The sequence below is a fragment of the Lepidochelys olivacea genome (assembly GCF_965140295.1).
Source record: "Lepidochelys olivacea isolate rLepOli2 genome assembly, chromosome: 2".
NCBI lineage: Eukaryota > Metazoa > Chordata > Testudines > Cheloniidae > Lepidochelys > Lepidochelys olivacea.
The window spans coordinates 37571490-37592388 of NC_140412.1; the positions used below are offsets into that span (position 1 = coordinate 37571490).

Below are 20899 nucleotides of genomic sequence, written 5' to 3' on the forward strand. Positions count from 1 at the left end.
CCCAAGCTGGCAGGGAAAGCGGGCTCAGAGGTAGTCTCAGCACATCAGTTGGCAATTCCCAAGGGGGTTTCTGTGATCCAACCCGTCACAACTACACTTATAAAGTTTCCGGATGATACCAAGCTGCAAGTGCTTTGGAGAATAGGATTAAAATTCAAAATGATCTGGACAAACTGAAGAAATGGTCTGAAGTAAATTGGATGAAATTCAATAAAGACAAATGCAAAGTACTCCACTTAGGAAGGAACAATCAGTTGCACACATACAAAATGGGAAATGACTGCCTAGGAAGGAATACTGCGGAAAGGGATCTGGGGGTCATAGTGGATCACAAGCTAAATATGAGTCAACAGTGTAACGCTGTTGCAAAAAAACCAAACGTCATTCTGGGATATATTAGCAGGAGTATTGTAAACAAAACACAAGAAGTAATTCTTCCACTCTACTCCACTCTGATTAGGCCTCAACTGGAGCACTGTGTCCACTTCTGGGCGCCACATTTCAGGAAAGATGTGGACAAATTGGAGAAAGTCCAGAGAAGAGCAAGGAAAATGATTAAAGGTCTAGAAAACATGACCAATGAGGGAAGATTGAAAAAACTGGGTTTGTTTAGTCTGGAGAAGAGAAGACTGAGAGGGGACATAACAGTTTTCAGGCACATAAAAGGTTGTTACAAGGAAGAGGGAGAAAAATTGTTCTTCTTAACCTCTGAGAATAGGACAAGAAGCAACGGGCTTAGATTGCAGCAAGGGCGGTTTAGATTGGACACTAGGAAAAACTTCCTAACTGTCAGGGTGGTTAAGCACTGGAATAAATTGCCTAGGGAGGTGGTGGAATCTCCATCATTGGGGATTTTTAAGAACAGGTTGGACAAACACCTGTCAGGGATGGTCTAGATAATACTTAGTCCTACCTTGAGTGCAGGGGACTGGACTAGATGACCTCTTGAGGTCCCTTCCAGTTTTATGATATCCTAGTGAGTTGTTTCCTCCTTTGCCCCCTCACAGGGTGGGTGTGTTGGTAGCCAGCCTGTTCTCCCCCACAGGATACCCTGCTGGTCCAGAGGGCCAGCCTGGGAGTTGCTGAGGTGCTGTGAGGCCCCAAGTAGATACTGGCTACTGCCCTATCTTCCTCTAATCCTCCCCTCCCCCCCACCCCATCATACTGCAGTCCTCAGCCTCCTCCACACCTCTGAGGCCCCGGTTCACATTACTGCAGCCCCTCAGGGAATGGAGCAAGTCCCTTCTGGCTGCCCCCAGTGCGGGGAGACTGCCTGGCATGGATTCCCTGAGACCTCCCCTTGGGGGTGTACACCCCCCCCGAATTTCCCCAACACCCCCACCCCCAGTTACATGCAGTGTTGCCAATTTAGTCATTGGTTGGAAATCTGAATTGAAATTGAAACATTAATAGACACTTTAAAAGCATATGCAGTATATGAGAAAATACTTGTACCTGAGAAAGCATAATGGGTTTGAAAAGTATGAACAAAGACTAGCTTCCTCATACAGCTGTTATTTATGACAATGTCAGTACATTTGTTTTGGCTAGATTGGCCTACCTAATAATTTCAAATTATTATTTATAAGCAAGGTCTGAATGAGCTCTCCCCTGATAGCTAGTGATGAGCCAGTGGTGGGTGGAAAGGCTTCAGGACCAGACTGTATTTACATGAACACACCTACTCTGCCTAGGTATTCAGCAGACAGAGCTATGCTGCCCAACTGATCAATTTTGGCTGGGGTTGGGTTACAAATCACGTAAGTATTAAATGTGAGGGTCATGAAATGTTGTTGTTCTTATTGTATGAGTAAAGGGCAGCAGAACTGTACTAAGAGCTTAGACCTGCTATGGGAAAGTGTTTCTGTGGAAGAGACAGCCCAGCCTGCACTAGCCGTGAGGTTTCCTCACTGAGAGCTGGATAGAACCGTGAGAGACTGACTTGCCGAGATCACAGTGGCAGGTGGCAGCAGACGGTGACAGTGCAGGGACATTGGGGACGGAGTGGTAGTATGAACAGTGGCACAAAAAACAACAGCAGCCAGAGCATTGGACTATGTTTTAGTGACTTTGCTCCAGAATGCTAGATTTGTGACTGGGAAACTTATATAAATATACGTTTCCTAGTAGGCCAAGATTTTTAAAATGCATTATTTGCCAAGGTTATTATCTATCATCATCACTATCTCAAGAGGTCATTATCTTGGGGAGTTTCTGTACTAAACTTTATTATTATAATTATTTTTCATGTAAGAACGGCCATATTGGGTCAGACCAATGGTCCATCTATCCCAGGATCCTGTCTTCCAACAGTTACTATTCCAGGTGCTTCAGAGGGAGTGAACAGAACAGGGAATCATCGAGTGATCCATACCCTGATGCCCATTCCCAGCTTCTAGCAAACAGAGGCTAGGGACACTCAAGAGCATGGTGTTCCATCCCTGCCCATCCTGGCTAATAGTCATTGATGGACCTAACCTTCATGAACCCTGTTATAATTTTGGCCTTCACAACATCCCTGGCAAAAAGTTCCACGGGTGACTGTGTGTTGTGTGAAGAAATACTTCCTTTTGTTTGTTTTAAACTTGCTGCCTATTAATTTCATTTGGTGACCCCTGGTTCTTGTATTAAGTGAAGAGGTAAATAACACTTCCTTCTTTATTTTTCTCCACACCAGTCAAGATTTTATAAGCCTCTATCATATCCCCTCTTAGTCGTCTCTTTTCCAAGCTGAAAAGTTTGAGTCTTTTTAATCTCTCCTCATATGGAATCTGTTCCATATGCCTAATCATTTTTGTTGCCCTTCTCTGTACTTTTCTAATTCTAATATACCTTTTTTGAGATGGGGTGACCAGAACTGCACACAGTATTCAAGATGTGGGCATATCATGGATTTATATAGTAAAAGTGGAGGAGCTTGGTTTGCCAGACTGATCAGCTAAGCCAATACTGACAGCCTATATGAAAAGGCTGCAAAACACCATGGCTCGGACTGCATCAACATGCAGAAAGCATTATAAGCCAGTCACTGTCAAAGCCAATTTTAGAAGAATTTAATGAGGCTGTAAAATGCTGGAGACTCAACTCAGTTTATATGAACTGTTTATGTGGCTATTGCATCATACTTTCTATTTCAGCAAGAGATACCACACACTACAAACTGGAGACCAATGAAAAGTGCATTGTCACTTGTTAATCCTGAAGTTGGACACTGGTTTTGAACAAGACTGGCAAATGCTCGCTATCTTTCTGAAAAAACGCAGCTGACTCTCTAGAAGCATGCGGTGCAACAGTGAAAGACTCAGCAGTTGAAAAAGTGAAGAACTCTCTCACCATATTCAAAATATATGCATACATGGCTGATGAATGCACCAATGCAAATAGGCATTAAGTTTTAAGTCATTGCGTATGTTATCTTGATGTCCGTGGTAGGCCAGTAGATGCATTCTCGATGTTCAGGTTATAGAAGACACATCAGCTGCATCTGTGACATCTTAGAAGAATTAAATGTTTGTAAACTGAACCCTAAACAGATGGCTGCTTGTGCATTTGATGGAGCTACAAACTTCTCTGGAAGATGTAGTTGAGTACAAGTTTTGCTCAGAGAAAAGTGTAACCCTAATCTCTCCTATACACACACTGGAGAGGCCATCTACTCCAGCTAGCGCTAGTACAAGCTGCAGAATCTTCAAAAGACATTGAAAAGCCTTACATTTTCAGCAAGAGTCCAAAAGGACTGAACATCTTGGAAACAAATAAAAGATACACTGGAACTGAAGTTCAAACCTGGGAAAACCTGCTGGCTTTCTCATGAGCAATTCTTGTCTGTTGTCTTAAAATTACTGCAACCATTGTTACTGACTTTGGAAAGTATCCAAGATAGAACAGATCTAAGTAAGGAGACTTTTTTTACTAAGTTCAGAGAAGACTAACGCCATTCTCTCTAAGTCTATTGTTGAAACCACTTGGGTCATTAAACAACGTCATCCAGGCATCTGCTACAACAGTAGTAGACCTTTGTCCAGCAACAGAAGCTACCCTTGGATCAATCAGAGATATCCATTGAAAATGGACTAGAAGAAGCAAAAACTTCAGTCCAGAAGTTGACTAATGAAGGTCTTAAGTGAAGAAGATAAGAAGTGTTTGTTAAACCAGCTGAAAAAGTACACAGACTTGATTCTTACAAATCTACAATATCTATTTCTGGATTCTACTCAACCTCTACATAGCTTTTATAGATGCCTGTCCTATAAAACACCTACAGTTGAGTGGAGTTAGGCACTACCAGCAATAGGATCAGGACAGAATAGAAAATTTTGAACAGAGGGTGAAATATCAGATGACAAATAAATGAAAACTTAACTTCAACTTCTTTATCATCACTAATAGTTTGACCCAATTTTTGTGCTATGTTTCCTGGGATGAAAGAAGTAGAAATTCATCTCTTGCTACTCCCAGTCACAACAGCTACAGCTGAGCATTCTTGTCGCCTTCTGCCTGATCATGAGCATATCATGAAGGACTGGAAGTAGGACACACAAGAAGACACTAAAGGGTTGTGCAAAATTACAACAAGAAACCAAGAAGGAGGCAGATGTAGCGCTTCACAGTAAGCTTGGAGTAGCCAACTTTAATTTTTGTGATGATTTTAAAACACGAGTTCAACCTAAAAAAGGGGTCGTGAAACATTTTTCAGTTCTTACTAAGGTGCCATACAGCCGACCTTCGCCGCCACGGTCTCAACCCTGGTCGCCCCGCCCATATTCCAACATCCTCCCGCCCCCCCCGTTCCAATTTCAATTCCTGGGGGAAACACGGCGGCCGGGCCCAGGCCCGGGCCCGGCTGCAGCTCCGGGGCTGGATTACGTCACGTTTCCCACCTGCGGGCTGGGAGCTCCCGCTGCCTCGCCCAGCCGGCAGCTGAGGAGCAAAGGGCAGGGGGCGGCTCCCTGCCGGCGCATGCGCCCCAGGCCTGTCCAGGGTGGTGCGCTGCGCCCTGGGTAGCGGAGGCGGGAGGCGGCGGGTTACCGGCTTTGCTTTCTGCAGGCACCGCCCTCTCCCCCATGCTTGTGACGCGTGGCACCGCCCCCCGCTCCTCCTATAAGTGCCGGGCTGCGGCGCCCCCTTCTCTTCTTTCCTGCCTGCTCGGCGTCGTTGCGCGTGTCCCTGCCTGGCCGCCCGCCACCACCACCACCCCGCTCTGCCCGGCTCGCTCCCCTCGCGCTCCCGGCCTGCCCGTCTCTCCGCGCCCGTGCCCCGCCGTCCCAGCGCTGCCCTGCGCTCCCCCTGCCGGCCGCCCCCGCAGCCTATGGCCCTGGAGGGCGCCGCTGCCGCCGCCTGTATTTCTGCTGTAGGTTCCCACATCCCTCTTTAAAAATTCCGCCTAAAAAGCGAAGACGATTTACCAAATCTTTCGGGCCGTTGTCCCACGTGAGTACCCGGGCTGGGGGCAGGGCGGAGGGAGACCCCCCACCCCCGGGGACACTGGGCGTGGGGTGGGGGCAGGCCGACCCCCTGCCCTCCGGCACTGCGTATTGCTGCGCAGGGGCCGGTGGAGGAGGCGGGGGGAGACCCCCCCAAATGCTGGCACATCCCTTTTCAGTATGGCCGGAGAGGGGGGTGGGGTGGAAGCGAAGGCCCCAAATCCCGGGGGCTGGGGCGAGGCAGAGACCCCCCCCCACGCCTCCAACGCTGGCAGCTGCGAAGCAGACGCCCTCCCAAGCCTGGGGCTTGTTGGCGGGAGGTACGGGCACAGCTGGGCTCTGCGGGCTTTTGGCCCCAGACCTCCCGGCTGGGGGAGGGCAAGTTCCTAGGGCTTGGCAGGCTCCGGCCCCCCGGAAAGAGCGGAGGATGTTTGTCCCCTTCCCCACATGACGAGAGGGCGGGGGATCCAAGCACCGCTTCCATCCTCGGGAGGGATCTGCAGACCTTCGGCCACCCCTGCCCCGAGCAGCGGCTGTGGGAGGCGTGAGCTGCAGGTCCTTGGCAGCCGTGGCGGGCTGGGGGAGCCGCGGGCAGCACCCCCCTTTCCAGCAGCGGTCGCTGGGAAGAAGAGGACGAGTCACAGATTTGCGCCCTCCTCTAGTACGCAATGCTGCGGATCTCTGCCGCTTAATGCGGGGCTGGCGTGTCCTCACTGAGCGGGGCAGAAGTGAGGTGCTGTTGCACATTTAACAACGGAATGTGTGTGTGGAGGGTGCTCAGCAGCTGCTCCTCAAACATGGCGGACACCCGTGTGTGTGTGTGAGAGAGAGAGCGGGGATCTGGGGGCTGCTGTGCCGTGGCTGATGTATCCGTTCACTGGGGGGAGGAGAGGAGACGAGACGAGCCACAGACCCAAATGTGCCTATGTAAGGGGGGGCTCAGCAGCTGCTCCAACATGGCGGATTCCTGTGGAGGGGGTTGGGTGGCTATGTGTGATGTGTCTCAGTCTGAAGTGGGTCAGTTAGCAGTAATAGCAGACTCCTCCTCCAGCTGCTTCTGCATTGCTCGATGCCCTTTTTTTGGGGCTGGGGGAGGAGAGGGGAGTCTCTTGACTTGGCTACTTAATAACAGTGAAAGGAGACCCCTCTCCCCCAGGAATAGTCCTTGTAGCAGGAGCTGTTTCATCATCACTTCTGAGTCAGGGCAGCTCTGACAAGGGGTAGTGTTGTTTCCCTCCCATATGGATCTTTGCTGATTCTCTTTCTCTCTAGTAAACTGACACTCAGAATGCCATTTTGGGGGGTGTAGGGAAATAGGTTTGTAACTAGATGTTTTGATCAGTAAAGAAGGCCTGACTAGACAGGGGAGGAGGGCAAGGGAGCAGAAGAGGGGTTCGTAGCATGGCAGAGACTCCTCTCGCTTCTCAGAGGCCATGTTGTGTGACTGTGACTATCCATCCGGGTTCTGTTGTGGTGTCACACACCTCTTTTCTTATCCCCACCACTTGAGCCATGTTGTGGGTGCTGGCAGGTGGTAACCCCAATGATATCTTCATGCTCTGCCTTTGTTACTGGGGTTCATGACAGGGGCATGTGTGAAGCTCATGTGGCAGCAGTGGGAGGTGTAGGGGTTGAGGATACTGCACAAGTGGCTTACTGTAGCCCTCTCCCAGGGGTCTTAATGTCTTGGGCACATTAACTTAATGCTGATATGCCAATGGGTAAGGAATGCTCTTCTGTACCCCCTCTATCCTGCTTAGCAAACACCCTCAACCTCAGACACAATCTCTCCTTCCCTTTTTGCCTCAAGGACGGACACACACACAAATATTCTCCCCTCCCCACCACCAGTCTGTCAGGCTAACAGTAACTGGGTTGCTGCTGCCCACCAGTTCTTTTGGAATTGTCTCAATTAAGCCCATTTTCACTGTTTTGGCTGCCTTGGGAGTCCTTTTGGTCTGATTATTTATGTCCTCCTCAGTCACAGTGGTGGCCTGTGGAAAGTGTATGAAGGAGGATTGAGTCACTACTCAGCTTCTGGTAGAATGTGTACAAAGCGGGTCTGGCTGTCAGTGTATTCTCAGAGTGGTGTCAGCTGGGTATGTTTGTGTCATGGTCCCAACACCTGCTTCATTGGAAGGGGGTGCTAGGAGAAAGAAGAGCCAGGTATATTGTTGTGAATTGGGGGGGGGGGGTGAGTATACAAAGGGGAGCTTGTGAGGGAACTGTAGGGCTTTTTATACATCCATATAGACGCAACAAGGTGGGGACTGTAGTATGTTTTCAAGTGTGTATGCACATGTGTATGAGGTGATAGGGTTTGGAAGACTCATGTTCTCACACTTAGCACGATGCCATCCATATAAAATGTAAGCTTGGAGTCAAAACAAATGTGTAACTGCAATAAGGGTGGATCCAAATTGTGGGTATCAGAGGAAAGCAAGACTAAATCTCTTTCAGTCCTTTTTGGTATGTATCTTCTGCTATGCAACATCCTGCACAACCAAGAAGTGACAGTACACAGGAGCAAAAGTACTGTTACTGCAATTCTCTGCTTGCTGCAATTCAGACCCTGTCTACAGCAGTCTCTGGTGGCTCAGCATAGCTTGTTTGGGTAGCCCCAGTGGAATACAGCTGCATTGTGTCAGTCACTGTGGGAAGCGGCTGTATAACAATTACAAAATGGATTAGCTCTGGCTTTCCTTTCTCTGGGCCCCTACTCAGAACTTGTTCTTTTACACTCATGCTTATGTGTGAGTGAGCTGAAGTGTTGCCCCAATTCTTCTTCCTCACCGAGTTTGTGAGGGTTGCCAGCTTTAGAGATAATGCACTTGCTTGCTGTTCTTCCCTTGGTGAATGTGAAAGACAACAGCATTTCAGCCTGAATAATGGTGGTGGAAGGGGAGGAGGGGTTTGTTCCAGTCTGGACTGGTCCAGTCTGGTTCTTTCCTTCCTGTCACCATGCGAACAATGCTGCTGCCGTTGCCGTCGCGGCTGCTTGCGACACTGCATCCCCCCACCCCATGTGTCTGACTGCAGTGAGTGCAAGAGTGGATGCCCCCTCCCTGCTCTGCCTCATATACGCTGAACAGTAATTCTCTCCAAAGCAGCTCCAGCAGGCACGCTCTTCTGCCTGCCTTCTCTCTCTATTCCCTAGCCAGGTGGCAGACAGGCAGCACTGAATTCCAAGTCTGTGGGGAGGAGGGGATTGTGGCTGCTTCTGAGGCTAGGATAGGGTTTGGTAGTAACATAGTAATGTAAATATTTCTCTGGGGGGGAGGGGTAGGGGAAATCCTTCTGTGTTAGAGAAACTGAGCTACAGTGAGCTGTACCTCTGGCTGCCCCAGCCTATGCTGTAAAATTGAAAGGGGACTGTGTACCTTGTCTAGTTTTGAGTCTCAAGTATTTTCCTTTGTGGGCTTGATGCTGATGTGAATATTCTGTGTAATAAATTGTACCATTCTTACAATAGAGGGGAATTAGGAGTCTCACCTTCTTGGGGGGGGGGAATTAGGGACATTTAGTCACATAAACACTTAATGAAAATAATGTAATGAGCTAATTTACATAAACCATAAGCTTCAGTTTAAAAGTAATTATAGATTTAGTGCTGGTGAAAGGGGTCAGATGGATACTCTGGCAACAGAAGCCATTGTGATCTGCAGGGCGGCAGGGAAGGCAAGCTTCTCACACATACTGTCCTACCCGCATGCCTCAACAGTGATCTTGAAGGGAGCTAGGGACCATATTGGGATAGTTCAGTTTCCATGACCCATGCACTTCATGCTGCCTCTAAGTGTGCCAACCATTGTAAACCTGTGAGTCATGCGATTCTGGATTGTAGGCGTTTGGGCCCTGGATATTTGAGTTTAGTGCCTTGAGTTTTTCCTGTTTGTAAAATGGTATGGACAATGAATGATTTTATAAGTGTTGTAAGGCAAAGTACAGCTACTAGGCATTTAGTTTAAAAAAAATCCTCATCTGAAAACTTCTCTTGGTAAAGAACAATTTTTATTGCCACCTTTGAGACTTTCAGTCAAAATAGGGAAAAATCAAGCATTTCAGTTTGGACATGAGGCAATTCCTTTAAAATCTGTGCTGCCCAGATGAATTAGGGACATGTGGCAACCCTGTGTGAAATGTTAGCATGTAGTACTTTACATTTTAGCACTGTCCTGTTTTGATCTGGAAACTGAACGTTTTCATTAGTTAAATTCTTTACCTCTTAGAATAAAATTCTTTCCTCAGACTTTCTTGTCAACTGCTGGAAATGGCCCACCTTGATTATCACTACAAAAGGTCCGTCGGTCCCCCGTGTCGCCCGCCCCCCCCGCGCTGGTAATAGCTCACCTTAAGTGAGTACTCTCCTTACAGTGTGTAACAATGGTAACACCCATTGTTTCATGTTCTCTATGTATATAATTCTCCCCACTGTATTTTCCACTGAATGCATCTGATGAAGTGAGCTATAGCTCACGAAAGTTTATGCTCAAATAAATTGGTTAGTCTCTAAGGTGCCACAAGTACTCCTGTTCTTTTTTCAAAAGTCAGACTTCATTAATGCTGTTCTATCCTTTATGGATATTTGAGAGTTAAATATTCATGCATGAGAAGTGAATTGTACTTTCTATACATTAGTAGAGATCACTAATAAGGGGAGAGTGTGGGGGGAAATCCTGAGTTTAGGACTTCAAATGCTAAGTATGTTTAAAATTCCAGTGCATTCCTCTAAAACACAACACAACGAAGTTATCACTAGGGAAAATTGTCAATTTTTATTCCAACTCCAAGGAAACTTGCTCTCGTGCTCGCGCGTGCTCTCTCTCTCTCCTTGCGGCATGTGGCAAAATTTATTTTGACTGTAGTGCAGATCATATTTGCTTGTAGTGTGGCCTTTTATGTACTCTAGTAAAGGTAATCTTTTCTGCTTGCAACACCTGTTTTTAAGAGACTTAGCTTGCTGTAAAAGTGCTCTCAGTTTGAAAGCCGCATACAGATGTTCATTTTTTGAACAGCATCCAAAAATAGTGTAGATATTTAAACATTTTGCTTTTGTGATATTAACACTTGATTTTAAAACATATTTCTTATGCCAATATGTTATTGGCTTAGCTTTAATTTAAAGAATTCCAGTGGAAAAATTAAAATTAACTGAACATGAAAAGTAACTTCGTCAGCTAGAAGTAAAGAATCCCAATTCATTTTTAACAAGTGTAGTTCAGTTTTAATAGTCATAACTGTATTAGTAAATGTTCTATAGTTTTGTATTGTAAAAATGACATTTTATTAATGAGATTCCACTACAGCACTGCTATTATGCCTTTGTTGGGATGGAGAGAAAGAGGATACGTTTGGAGCGCAAATTATGGAATGTGAACTAGCCTAATTCTCCTGTGTTTGCTCACTTATCCTTGCCAATACATACATAAGCAACTGCTATGGCTGAAAAGATAAAGATGTGATAAAGGATCTGTAACAGACTAGTTTAGATTGCTATCGGTCATTTTTGATAGCCCATATGTATTCAGATTTTTAAGTTTAATGTAGATTTACTTTTATTAAATATTGGTAGTATTCTGTTTTTTATACCATGGATTATCACACACTTTTTAATCTCAGCATGTCCCAGGTTTCAAGATGACCAGTTTGCTTACACTGGTTATTTCAATTATTTTAAAATGTGACAGACACTGAGTTTGTACCTGTGAAGAATTCAGTTTGTGTAAGCAGGGTTGGTTTAAACTCCACTGTGACCTATTATGGTACTTTTTGAAATGACTATTGTAATTGAACTCAGGTGTATAAACCTCATATTTTAACACCTAAGGGGCTGTCTACATAGGGACAGCTAAGAAAATTAGAGGTGTGAATTTGAAGTGTATTAGAAAAACTGCATTAAATTCCTGTGTGGACGCTGTTACTCAGAATGGAAGTGGCCTTAGTTTGGTTTATTTCAGTTCACTTTGGAACTAAACAGGATTAAATTAACTTCCAGAGTGAATTGAAATAAACCAAATTAAGGCCACTTTAATTCAGAATGAATGTTTTCATGTAGTGATTTAATGCAATTTAACTATGCCACTTTGAATTCACACCTTTTAATTAATTTGAATTAATTTTCTTTGCTGTCCCTCTGTAGACAAGACTTTAGTTTGACTTTTGCATCTGTATTTAATAGCTTGGCCCTTAAGGGCCCATTGAACTGCCAGTTTCTTGATGCACAGACTCTGGCCTCCCCATAGCTCAAGGCCCCTGACTTTTCCCCTAGAATACATTCCCAACCATTCTCTGTTAAGGGGGTGGGTGGGGAGGAAGTAGGAGCACTGTAGGAGGTCCTAGAAGATATGTACCCACTTGGGGGTGGGGGCTAATTAGAGCTGGGTAGGAATTGGGGAAATACGTTTTTGACTCTGAGGGGACTCGTGGTGCATGCAGCATCTTGACTTGGATTAATTAAATGTGGTCCTTGAGAGAGGGACTGCAGGCCCATGAACTATGGGAAGTTCTTCAAAGAGGATCTGTTCTAACAAACCTGTAGTTCATCATTGGTGGGCCATCAGAACAGTCGTGCTCTTTGCACCACTTCTGACTCTGTTAATCCCCTCAAAGATGACTATTAAATTCCATGTGTACCACCTGATGACAATTACAGTCCCATACCCCCTGATGTCACTCCATACTCAAGCTTAATTCTCCTGTGTACTTCCCACTGTCTCCCTCACCCGCGGGTTGTTATATTTTGTCCTTGTATCCACTGCCTGTAGTCCCATTTTCAATCGTTGCACATAGCTTTGACCTTCTGTGCTCCTATATAGGCACCTGCTGTCCTGAATTTTCATAGTTGCTATCTGAGACAATAAGGGGAGGAGGTTCTAGGAGGGCATAAATATCAAGAGGCCATAAGGTGGATAACATCTATTGATAGTTAAACATGTCACTGTTGACAGTTTGTCTTGCTTATGCTCATTTGTGTGTGCACTCACCTTTGAAAAACAGGCTTTGTAAGTTGTTGTAAATTACTATAAAAGGAGACAGCAGTCCATATTAAAAGTGCAGTTAAGAACAGAAGTTGCATATTTGAAGGTAAAGTGGTGTTTACTCCTAAGTTATAAATTTTATTTATCTATGTATTTTTCCTACAGGGCAAACTCTCTGATCAGGTTTACAACTATCCAGAAGGCCTAGGAGAAGTGCTTTATAGAGAACAGTTCGACTTCAACGCCGAGCCACCTTGGGAACCTAGCTGATGATAGTAGGGTTCCATCTCCTAACTTGTCCATGTAAGTCTGTTTTTTTTTTTTATGGCTACGCAAGCAAGGAAACAACTTAAAGAAATGTGTAGGACACATCTATTCTCTTTTATAGATCCAGACATCTTGATAAATATTTAATTTACTTCGTTACAAGAGTTCTTAATAGGTGGGGAAATGTGTGGAATCTTGGGCTACAAATCAGGAATGCACTTAAATTTGTGCTGAAGTCTCTCCCTATTCAGGAAGGGTGCTTAAGCATGTGTTTAAGTCCCATTGAAGTCAGATGCTGAAATGCTTTCCTGAATCACAGCTACAGGCTACAGAAATTTTTGAAATAAAATGCTATATTTATTTCTAATCTGTTTGACAATTGTAGTTCCATTGTGCTAAGTTGGAGATCATAGCTATTTAGACTATTGAATCATGTTTGGCACAGCACTATATGTTTTTAATGTTTTATATCTAAATAGTTAAATCTGCTCTTGTAAACAGTCAGTATGAATACTGCTCTAGAAGGGTGAGCCTCCCCAAAAGCCTGTCTGCATTATTTGCTAATTACCTTGCTACTTCCACAAATAGTTATAGTTCAATTAGAGTAGAATCTTGAATTCTGTGCTGGACTGACATTATGTACAAATTATAAACAGACTTAAAATTACAGTGGCAGGCTACGAAAGAAAGCAACGACTTTGCTCTCTGATAACGAATATCCATACCAGATCTTCCAATACCATAAGACTTGCACTTCTGATGACTTAAGTGTATTAGTGACTAAATGTTCAGGTATTAGTTATTGTAATTTTCTTAAAGTTGAAAAACCTAATTTCTTGGAAATCCAGAACTCATGCCAGTCATTTTTGAATCAATTTGGTTTTTTTTCCAATGGCCTCTTTTAACTTGCAAGATCTTGCTCCGTATTTTGCACTTGTGTAGTCTCCTTTTGTATAATATTGTAAAACAATTGCTTAAGATGGCTATCATAAGTCTTACTGTTTAAGTGTAACCCTAAAAGTTAAGATGGCTTGATACTCTATACATGGTACCTTTTTTCTCAGTTTGGCTCAAAGTAATATGCTGTGTCGGTTTATTTGCTAATTGCTGTATAACTCTTACTTAAAAACTTCGGGGTGAGATTTCCAGGAACACTCATGTGCTTTTGAAATGACCCTTCAGAGTTAAATGAGATGCCAAAGTGACTGGTATTTATAAGGTATCTAATACAGATGGAATCCTATATTAGAAAACACTTTGGTGGGAGAGGTTGGGGAACAACTTGGCTGATCATGACTTGTAGCTTCGTTTTGTCGGGGTTATTTTTCTTCAAGCTTATGAGAAAATTGTTTTGAATTAATCTAAATATGCTTACTTTTATGCTTACCTTCTGAGAGAATGTTTCTCAAATTGAAAACTGCCTGAAAATCTCTTGCTTGCTGTTTTGCAAATAACACCTATGATTACTGTAATAGATGTTTCTTTTTCAGGTTTTTTTCCTTTTTCCCACTTTGAGTTTCACTGCACTTTTTACATGGTCAGTTCTCCTTGACAGATGGGTCTTTCACAGAAATAGGGGATAAAGGAAATACATTTAAAATGATAGGAAAATGTCATTGCAGAATCAGAAGAATTGTCAGAGAGGCGGGTGTAGTGTACAATCGAAAACAATTTTAAATTCGTTTTGAAAACTGGCTAGATACAAATCTCTAAGTTGATTAGTTACAAAAGCTACTAGACAATGTTCTAATGTTAAAGCCTCCTAATTCATTTTCTTTTTTTACTGGTGAATTAGCAGACATGCCATAGGAAATAGTGAAAATTGGTTTATCGTAGAGCTGGATATATTGTTTGTAACGATGTCTTAAGACATTCTGGTTTTCTGTTTTGTGGTAGGAACTGTTACTCCTCAAATAGTGTGATATGAGTTTAAGGAGATTAAATCTTAATTTTCTAGTGATGTATAAAGCCACAGCACACAACTGTTAATCAGCCAATACACGCACATATTGGGTGTGCTGAAGCACAGCAGTCCCTCAAACACAGCCAAGATGTGCTTAAATTAGCTGATTAATGTGCACCTAGGGAGTTTGTTCCACTTATAAAATGGTTTATTGAGGAAAAAGTCAATTAAGCGTTTAAGCATAATTATTAATCTGTTTCATACAGACACTCATAAAAATCTGCTTATGTCTGAGGATGTGTTTATATTCCCATTAAACCTGCTTCCCTCCCATTTTTCTTCCTTCTCTTCCAGCTGATGGTGGCAAAGGAGGAACTGCTTGAGCTGTTTTCCTTTTAAACTACTATGATCCCATTCTCTTGCTTAGCTCTGCCTTGCTCTTTCAAGCCCTGCTCCTGCTGATCAGCATATCTGGGCTTGCAAATGTGGTTTGATCTACTTTAGAAAATCTGCTTTGTTTGCTGCCAGATCCCACTGAATGGAGAGATGAAGGGGAAGTAGTAGGCAGTGGGGAAGCCATTTAACTTTTAGCCAGACCCATCTCTGTCAGGTGAAAGAAGTAGTGGTTCAGAGCTGTCTGAATTTTACAGCTCTTGCCTTCTCTAATCCCATCATCCACTTTTTTATAAGATAATTTAAAATTAAAGATTATTCAGATGAAAATTTAAGATTTAAATTGAATAAGTTTTAAAAGTGCTTGGCTATTACAGCAATCTTGTTGAAGAAACTTTGTAGTCCTGATGTGAATTCATTGGGAGAAAATTACATGTTTGAAGTCTCTTCTCCCACTCAGACTGCAGCTTTCATCCAAGCCATTTTTGTAATCTTTTAAAAAAGCAACCTTAGAATTGCATTTTTAACCCTAGACTAAAGGCTTTCAATGGATACTACTTAGGCTAAATAACACATGTTGTAGTAATGCATAATAACTGAGTGCACTTGGTTAAATTTAAAAGGTCTATCTCATGTACATATATATCTCATGTACCCATTACTGTAGTATCCAAGCACCTCACAATCTTCAGTAAATTTAGTGGCCAAAGAACTATGGAAGAAACTTGGGCAAAACATAAACAATTGATTTATCCTAAGCTTTGCATATTTGAAAGTCTTGGATTCTTCAGTTACTGTTCAGAAGTCCCTGTGCAGATATTAACTTTAAATCCTGTTTATAGTTTTGCCTAGTGAGCAGAGCTGAAGCCGCTTAACGAGTTTATTCCTTTAAGTTCTTGCGGTCAACTTTTTTCTCGTATAATGATGCCTAATGGATGTATTCACTTATGATTTATTAGGTGAGTATAAGTTTTACTATATGTACGGTCCATAAGAACTGATCAGTAGTAACATTATTTTCGGCTCCACTCCTCACATACCCAGTTGTAGAGCTACAGTTCAACTGCAAAACCAGAAAACGAGCTGAGCTAAACATAAACACATCAGCTCAGTGTTCCCACTGATTAGACTACTGACGAAAGGGCAGTCAGGGAGTAACTTTGTCAGTAGATGTTGTAAGGAGGGGCGGATCACAGACTTTCATAAGTTTCCATAAACCAGTGGGACCAGTGGTTTCTATTAAGCTCTGATTTTTGATATTGGTGATATCCCAGAGTGGTGTATTCCTATAGACCAGAAGTGACCGTCATGATTATCTAACCTGACCTGCACATCACACGCCACAGAACCTCACCCATCCACTCCAGTTTGTCACATCTTGATTTAAAGACTTCAAGTTACAGAAAATCCACTATTTAATCTAGTTCAAACCAGCAAGTGACCTGTGCCCCATGCTGCAGAGGAAGGAAACCCCCCCACCCCCATCAGACACATACCCAACCCCCAGGTCTCTGCTAGTGTGACTAGGGATGTGGGGGATTCCTTCCTGTCCCTGAATATGGTGATCATAAGATCCTGAGCATGTGTATGAGACCCCCCAGCCAGATACTTAGGAAAGAATTCTCTCTTGTTATTCAGAGCTGTTGCCATCTAATGTCCCATCTCCGGCCAGTGGAGATATTTGCTACTAGCAGTCTTGGATGGGCCAAGTGCCATTGTGGGGCAGCTTCATCTTACCATTCCCTTCATAAACTTAGCAATCTTAGTATTGAAATAAGTTAGGTTTTTTGCCCCCACTGCTCCTCTTGGAAAGCTGTTCTGGAACTGCAGTCCTCTGCTCATTGGAAATCTTGGTCTAATTTCAATCCTAAACTTGTTGATGGCCAGTTTATATCTATCTGTTCTTGTGTCAACATTGAGCCTTAACTTAAATAACTCTTCTCCCTTGCTGATGTTTATCCCTCTGATGTATTTATAGAAAGCAATCATCTCTTCTCAGCCTTCATTTTGTTAAGGGACATAGCTTGTTTAGCCTAAGTCTCCTATTATGAAGTAGATTCTTCATTCCTGTGGTCATCCTAGTAGTCCTTTTCTGTACCTGTTCCAGTTTGAATTAATCTTCCTTAAACATGGGAGACCAGATTTGCACACAGTATTTCAGATTAGGTCTCATCAGTGCCTTGTATAATAACACTTTCCTGACTCCTCTGGAAATACCTCTCCTAATGCATTCTAGGAGCGTATTAGTTTTTTTCACAGCTACATCACATTGATGGCTCGTAGTCATCCTGTGACTGACCGATACTGTGATTCTCCTCGTCCTCCTGTCTCTTCTGACTGATATGTCCCCATCTTATAGCAAAAATTCTTGTTGTTAGCCATAAGTGCATGACTTTGCACTATTAAATATCACCCCTTTTCTATTACTCCAGTTTTCAAGATTATCCAAATCATCCTGTATGATATTCCAGTTTTCCTCTATGTTGGCAATACCTCCCAACTGTGGCATCCGCAAATTTTATTCGTGCACTCCCACTATTTGTTGCAAGGACATTAATTAAAATGTTATAGGATTAGTCCCAAAACAGTTCCTTGAGGAACTCCACTAGTAACCTCCCTCCAGCTTGACATTTCACTTTTCCGCATGATCCATTGTAGTCTCCCGTTTAACCAGTTCCCTAGCCACCTTTTGATTCTTGTGTTAATCTCAGTCTTCTTCAATATAACTAATTTCCCAGGTGGAACTGTATCTAATCCTTTACTGAAATCTAGATAGATTAGATCTACTGCATTTCCTTTGTCTAGAAAATCTTATTTTAAAGAGAATTTTGTCTGGCATGATTTACCTTTTTAAACCATGTTGTATTTCATCCCAATTAATATTTGTTTCTGTCTTTAATTACTCTTTCAAAAATTGTTCTAAGACCTTACAGGCCTATTTAACTCCAACTGTATGCAGTTTCCCAGATCACTTTTTTCCCTTTCTTAAATGTAGGCATTGTATTTGCAGTTCTTCCAGTCATAGGGTACAAGTTTATGGATTCATTTAAAATCCTTGCTATTAGGCTTGCAATTTCATGTGCCACTTCTTCTAATAGCATTGGATGGAGATTATCTGGCCTGCCCAATTTTGTCCCATTGAACTGTTTCAGTTTGGCTTCTATCTGTGGTAATTTCTACATCTGTATCCTCATTCCCATTAACCACTCTGCCACTGTCCCCAGGTGCCTCATTATTATTCTTAAAAACAGAGGCAAAATATTTAAGTGGTTGACCATACCTACATTACTTTTAATCTCCACCCCATCCCTCAGTGCTTACTGGTCCTACTTTTTTCATTGTTTTCTTTATATGGCTAAAATAACCTTTTACTACTGGCTTTAATACTTTTTGCAAAGTCCAACTTTGCTTGACTTTTGGCAGTTCTCACTTTTTTTCTCTACACTTTCTGATCTCCAAGAGGTAGCTTTCCTTGCTGATCCATCCCTTTTTCCATTCTGTAGGCTTTTTGCTTTCTCAATAATCTGGTGCTTGTTCATCCAGTTTGGTCTGCAACCCTGCCTTATGAATTTTTCCCCTTGCTTGGGATGCAGGCTCCAGATACTATCTTCAACTTTGCTTAAGTAATTCGAAGGCTCTTCCACATTCAAATCCTTGATTTCTTCAGTTCAGTCCACTTCCCTAACTAATTGCCTTCATTGTTTTTTTTGTCAAGGGCCCTAGTTGCACACCTGTTTATCCTTCCTTTTTGTTTAAACTGAATTAACTCATGAATCACTCAAACCAAGGTTGTCCTCTACAACCATCTCTTCTATGAGGTCCTTGCTGCTTACTAAATTTAAAATGGCATCACCTTTTCTTAGTTCAGTGACTATTTGGTAGAAAAAAAATGTCCGCTATCACATCCAGGAATATCGGTGAAAAATATTAGGTCTCTGTCCATATCCAGATCAGATCCTGGAGTCTGTAGCAAACCAAGTGTTAGCGGAGTCGTCTTTCTTCCCCAAAGTGACTTGGACCTGAACAGATTTTGTTTTTTATCTGTTCCATCACTTATGTATAATCCACCTCATCGTTAATCCATGCCACGCCACCACCTTTACTTTTTTCTGTCTTTCCTTAACTGTACATATACTTCATACCTGTAATCCAGTCATGACTATTATTCCACCATGGTTTCCATTATCCATATAATAACTTCCTCATCAGTAGTTCTAGCTCCTCCATTTTGTTACCCAGGCTCCTTGCATTGGTGTACAGATATCTTAATTGTTTGTTTGGCATAACCCAGATTTCTAACCTGATTTAGTAGTAGTTTTACTGCCAGTATCGCCTACCTGCCTGTTACTGTCATTGGTACTGGCACTATCTTTTTATTTTGTTGTCCATTCTCCTATCCTCTTTCTTTCTAAATTGCTGTGTTTTTTACTTGATTTTCCTCACTCAGTATTTTAATCAGGTGTAGTGATTACATGACCATCTCCAATTATCTCTTCTGAATTCCTGGTTTAAAGCTCGGTTGTCAACCTCCATCCCAGAAGTCTATTTCCTGCCCTACTCTGGTGGAGTGCTTCCCATGCGAACAGTCTTCTGTCCATGAATGCCTCTGTGGTTGAAGACCAAAATCCCTCCTTTTAGCACCATTGCCTGAGCCACTGTTGATCTTCATAACCTTGTCTCTCCCTTTCTGACCTCCTCTAGCAACATGTAGAATCCCAATGACTGTCACCTGAGCCTCTGTTTCTTTAAGCATTTTCCCCAGCCTGGCATAGTCTCCTTTGATGTGTCCCAACAAGAATCTTGCTCTATCATTCCTTCCCATGTGAAGGACAATCAGTGGATTCTTTCCTGCTCCCACTAGCACCTCCTTCAGCCTCAGTCCACATCGCATATCTTAGCCCTTGGCAGAGAGCACACCCTTCTAGTCTCCAGATCCACTCTAGTGACTGGAGTGTCTGTTCTTAGTAAGGAATCCCCAAACAGATCTGCCTCTTACTGGTGTTGGTGTGGTTCTCTGGACTTCCTCCTTTTCTTTCCGGCTGCAAGTTGTCTTGTCCTCTGTTCTCACTTGCAATCTTCTGAGTAATCATCTGGTCTCCTGGGACGCTGAACTCTGTATCTCATTGTCTCTTCCCTACTTCTTGTAGGACTTGCTCTGCTATTCTTCCTTGCTCTCTAATCTTCTGTTACTGTCTGCCTCTCCCCTTCATTTTCCAACTCTGCAAACCTTTTCTCGGCTCTGTTTCTCCTTTGCTAGCCAGTCTCTTCCTCTTCCTTGTAGTGCTGTGCTTCCACTGGCCACCCTTCTCATCCAGCAGTCTATCCTCACAGTTCTCTGATCCAGTATGCATCTGCAAGTCTTCAGCCTCATCTCTCCTTCCTCCACTATCCGCTCAAATTCCCATAGAACCTCAACCATAGTTTCTATCTGCAGCTCCAAACCTTGGATCTTCTCTTCCATCAGATCAGTCAGGTGCTACTTCATACATACAAAGCATCTTTCAGGTATTCTCTCTGCAGCTTCCACATCCATTCATCTTTAAATCACTACCTCTGCTGCTTCTGTAGCTGTCACAGCCTTCCCTCCTAAGCTCCTATCAAGAAGAAGGAAAAAATAATCCGTACACCCTCCCTCAAACTCATGTTTTCAGGTCTGTTTGCTGCCTCCTGTGACACGACTCCTGTAGCAAGATGACCTGGCAAACTTGAGGGAAGCTGAAAGGATTTTAAGTTCTTTAAAACTGAAATACCTTGTGCCTAAATTTTTACCTTTCTCTGTAAGAGGAAATCTAGCACCACCAGTCTTCATGTGGGAAAGGGTTTATTTTTTAGTTTGTCTTCTCTTCTCCCTTTCCGAACTTCCTTCATCCTCAAAAGAAACCAAGAATTATTTTCCTCTAACACTTTTTTCTTTTTAACATTTTCACAAAGTTTAG

General features: G+C 43.1%; 1 protein-coding gene across 2 annotated transcripts in view; it reads left to right on the forward strand.

The window, feature by feature from the left end:
• Positions 1-5132: 5132 nt before the first annotated feature.
• The window catches only part of AZIN1 (antizyme inhibitor 1), a 58851-nt gene continuing 43084 nt past the window's right edge, over positions 5133-20899 (forward strand). Inside the window, exons 1-2 of one of the 2 annotated variants that reach the window (XM_084620438.1) lie at positions 5133-5430; positions 12566-12703. The gene's annotated coding sequence lies outside the window, so the exon portion shown is untranslated. The remainder of the gene's footprint in view (positions 5431-12565; positions 12704-20899) is intronic. The other variant, XM_084620439.1, reaches the window with a different exon arrangement.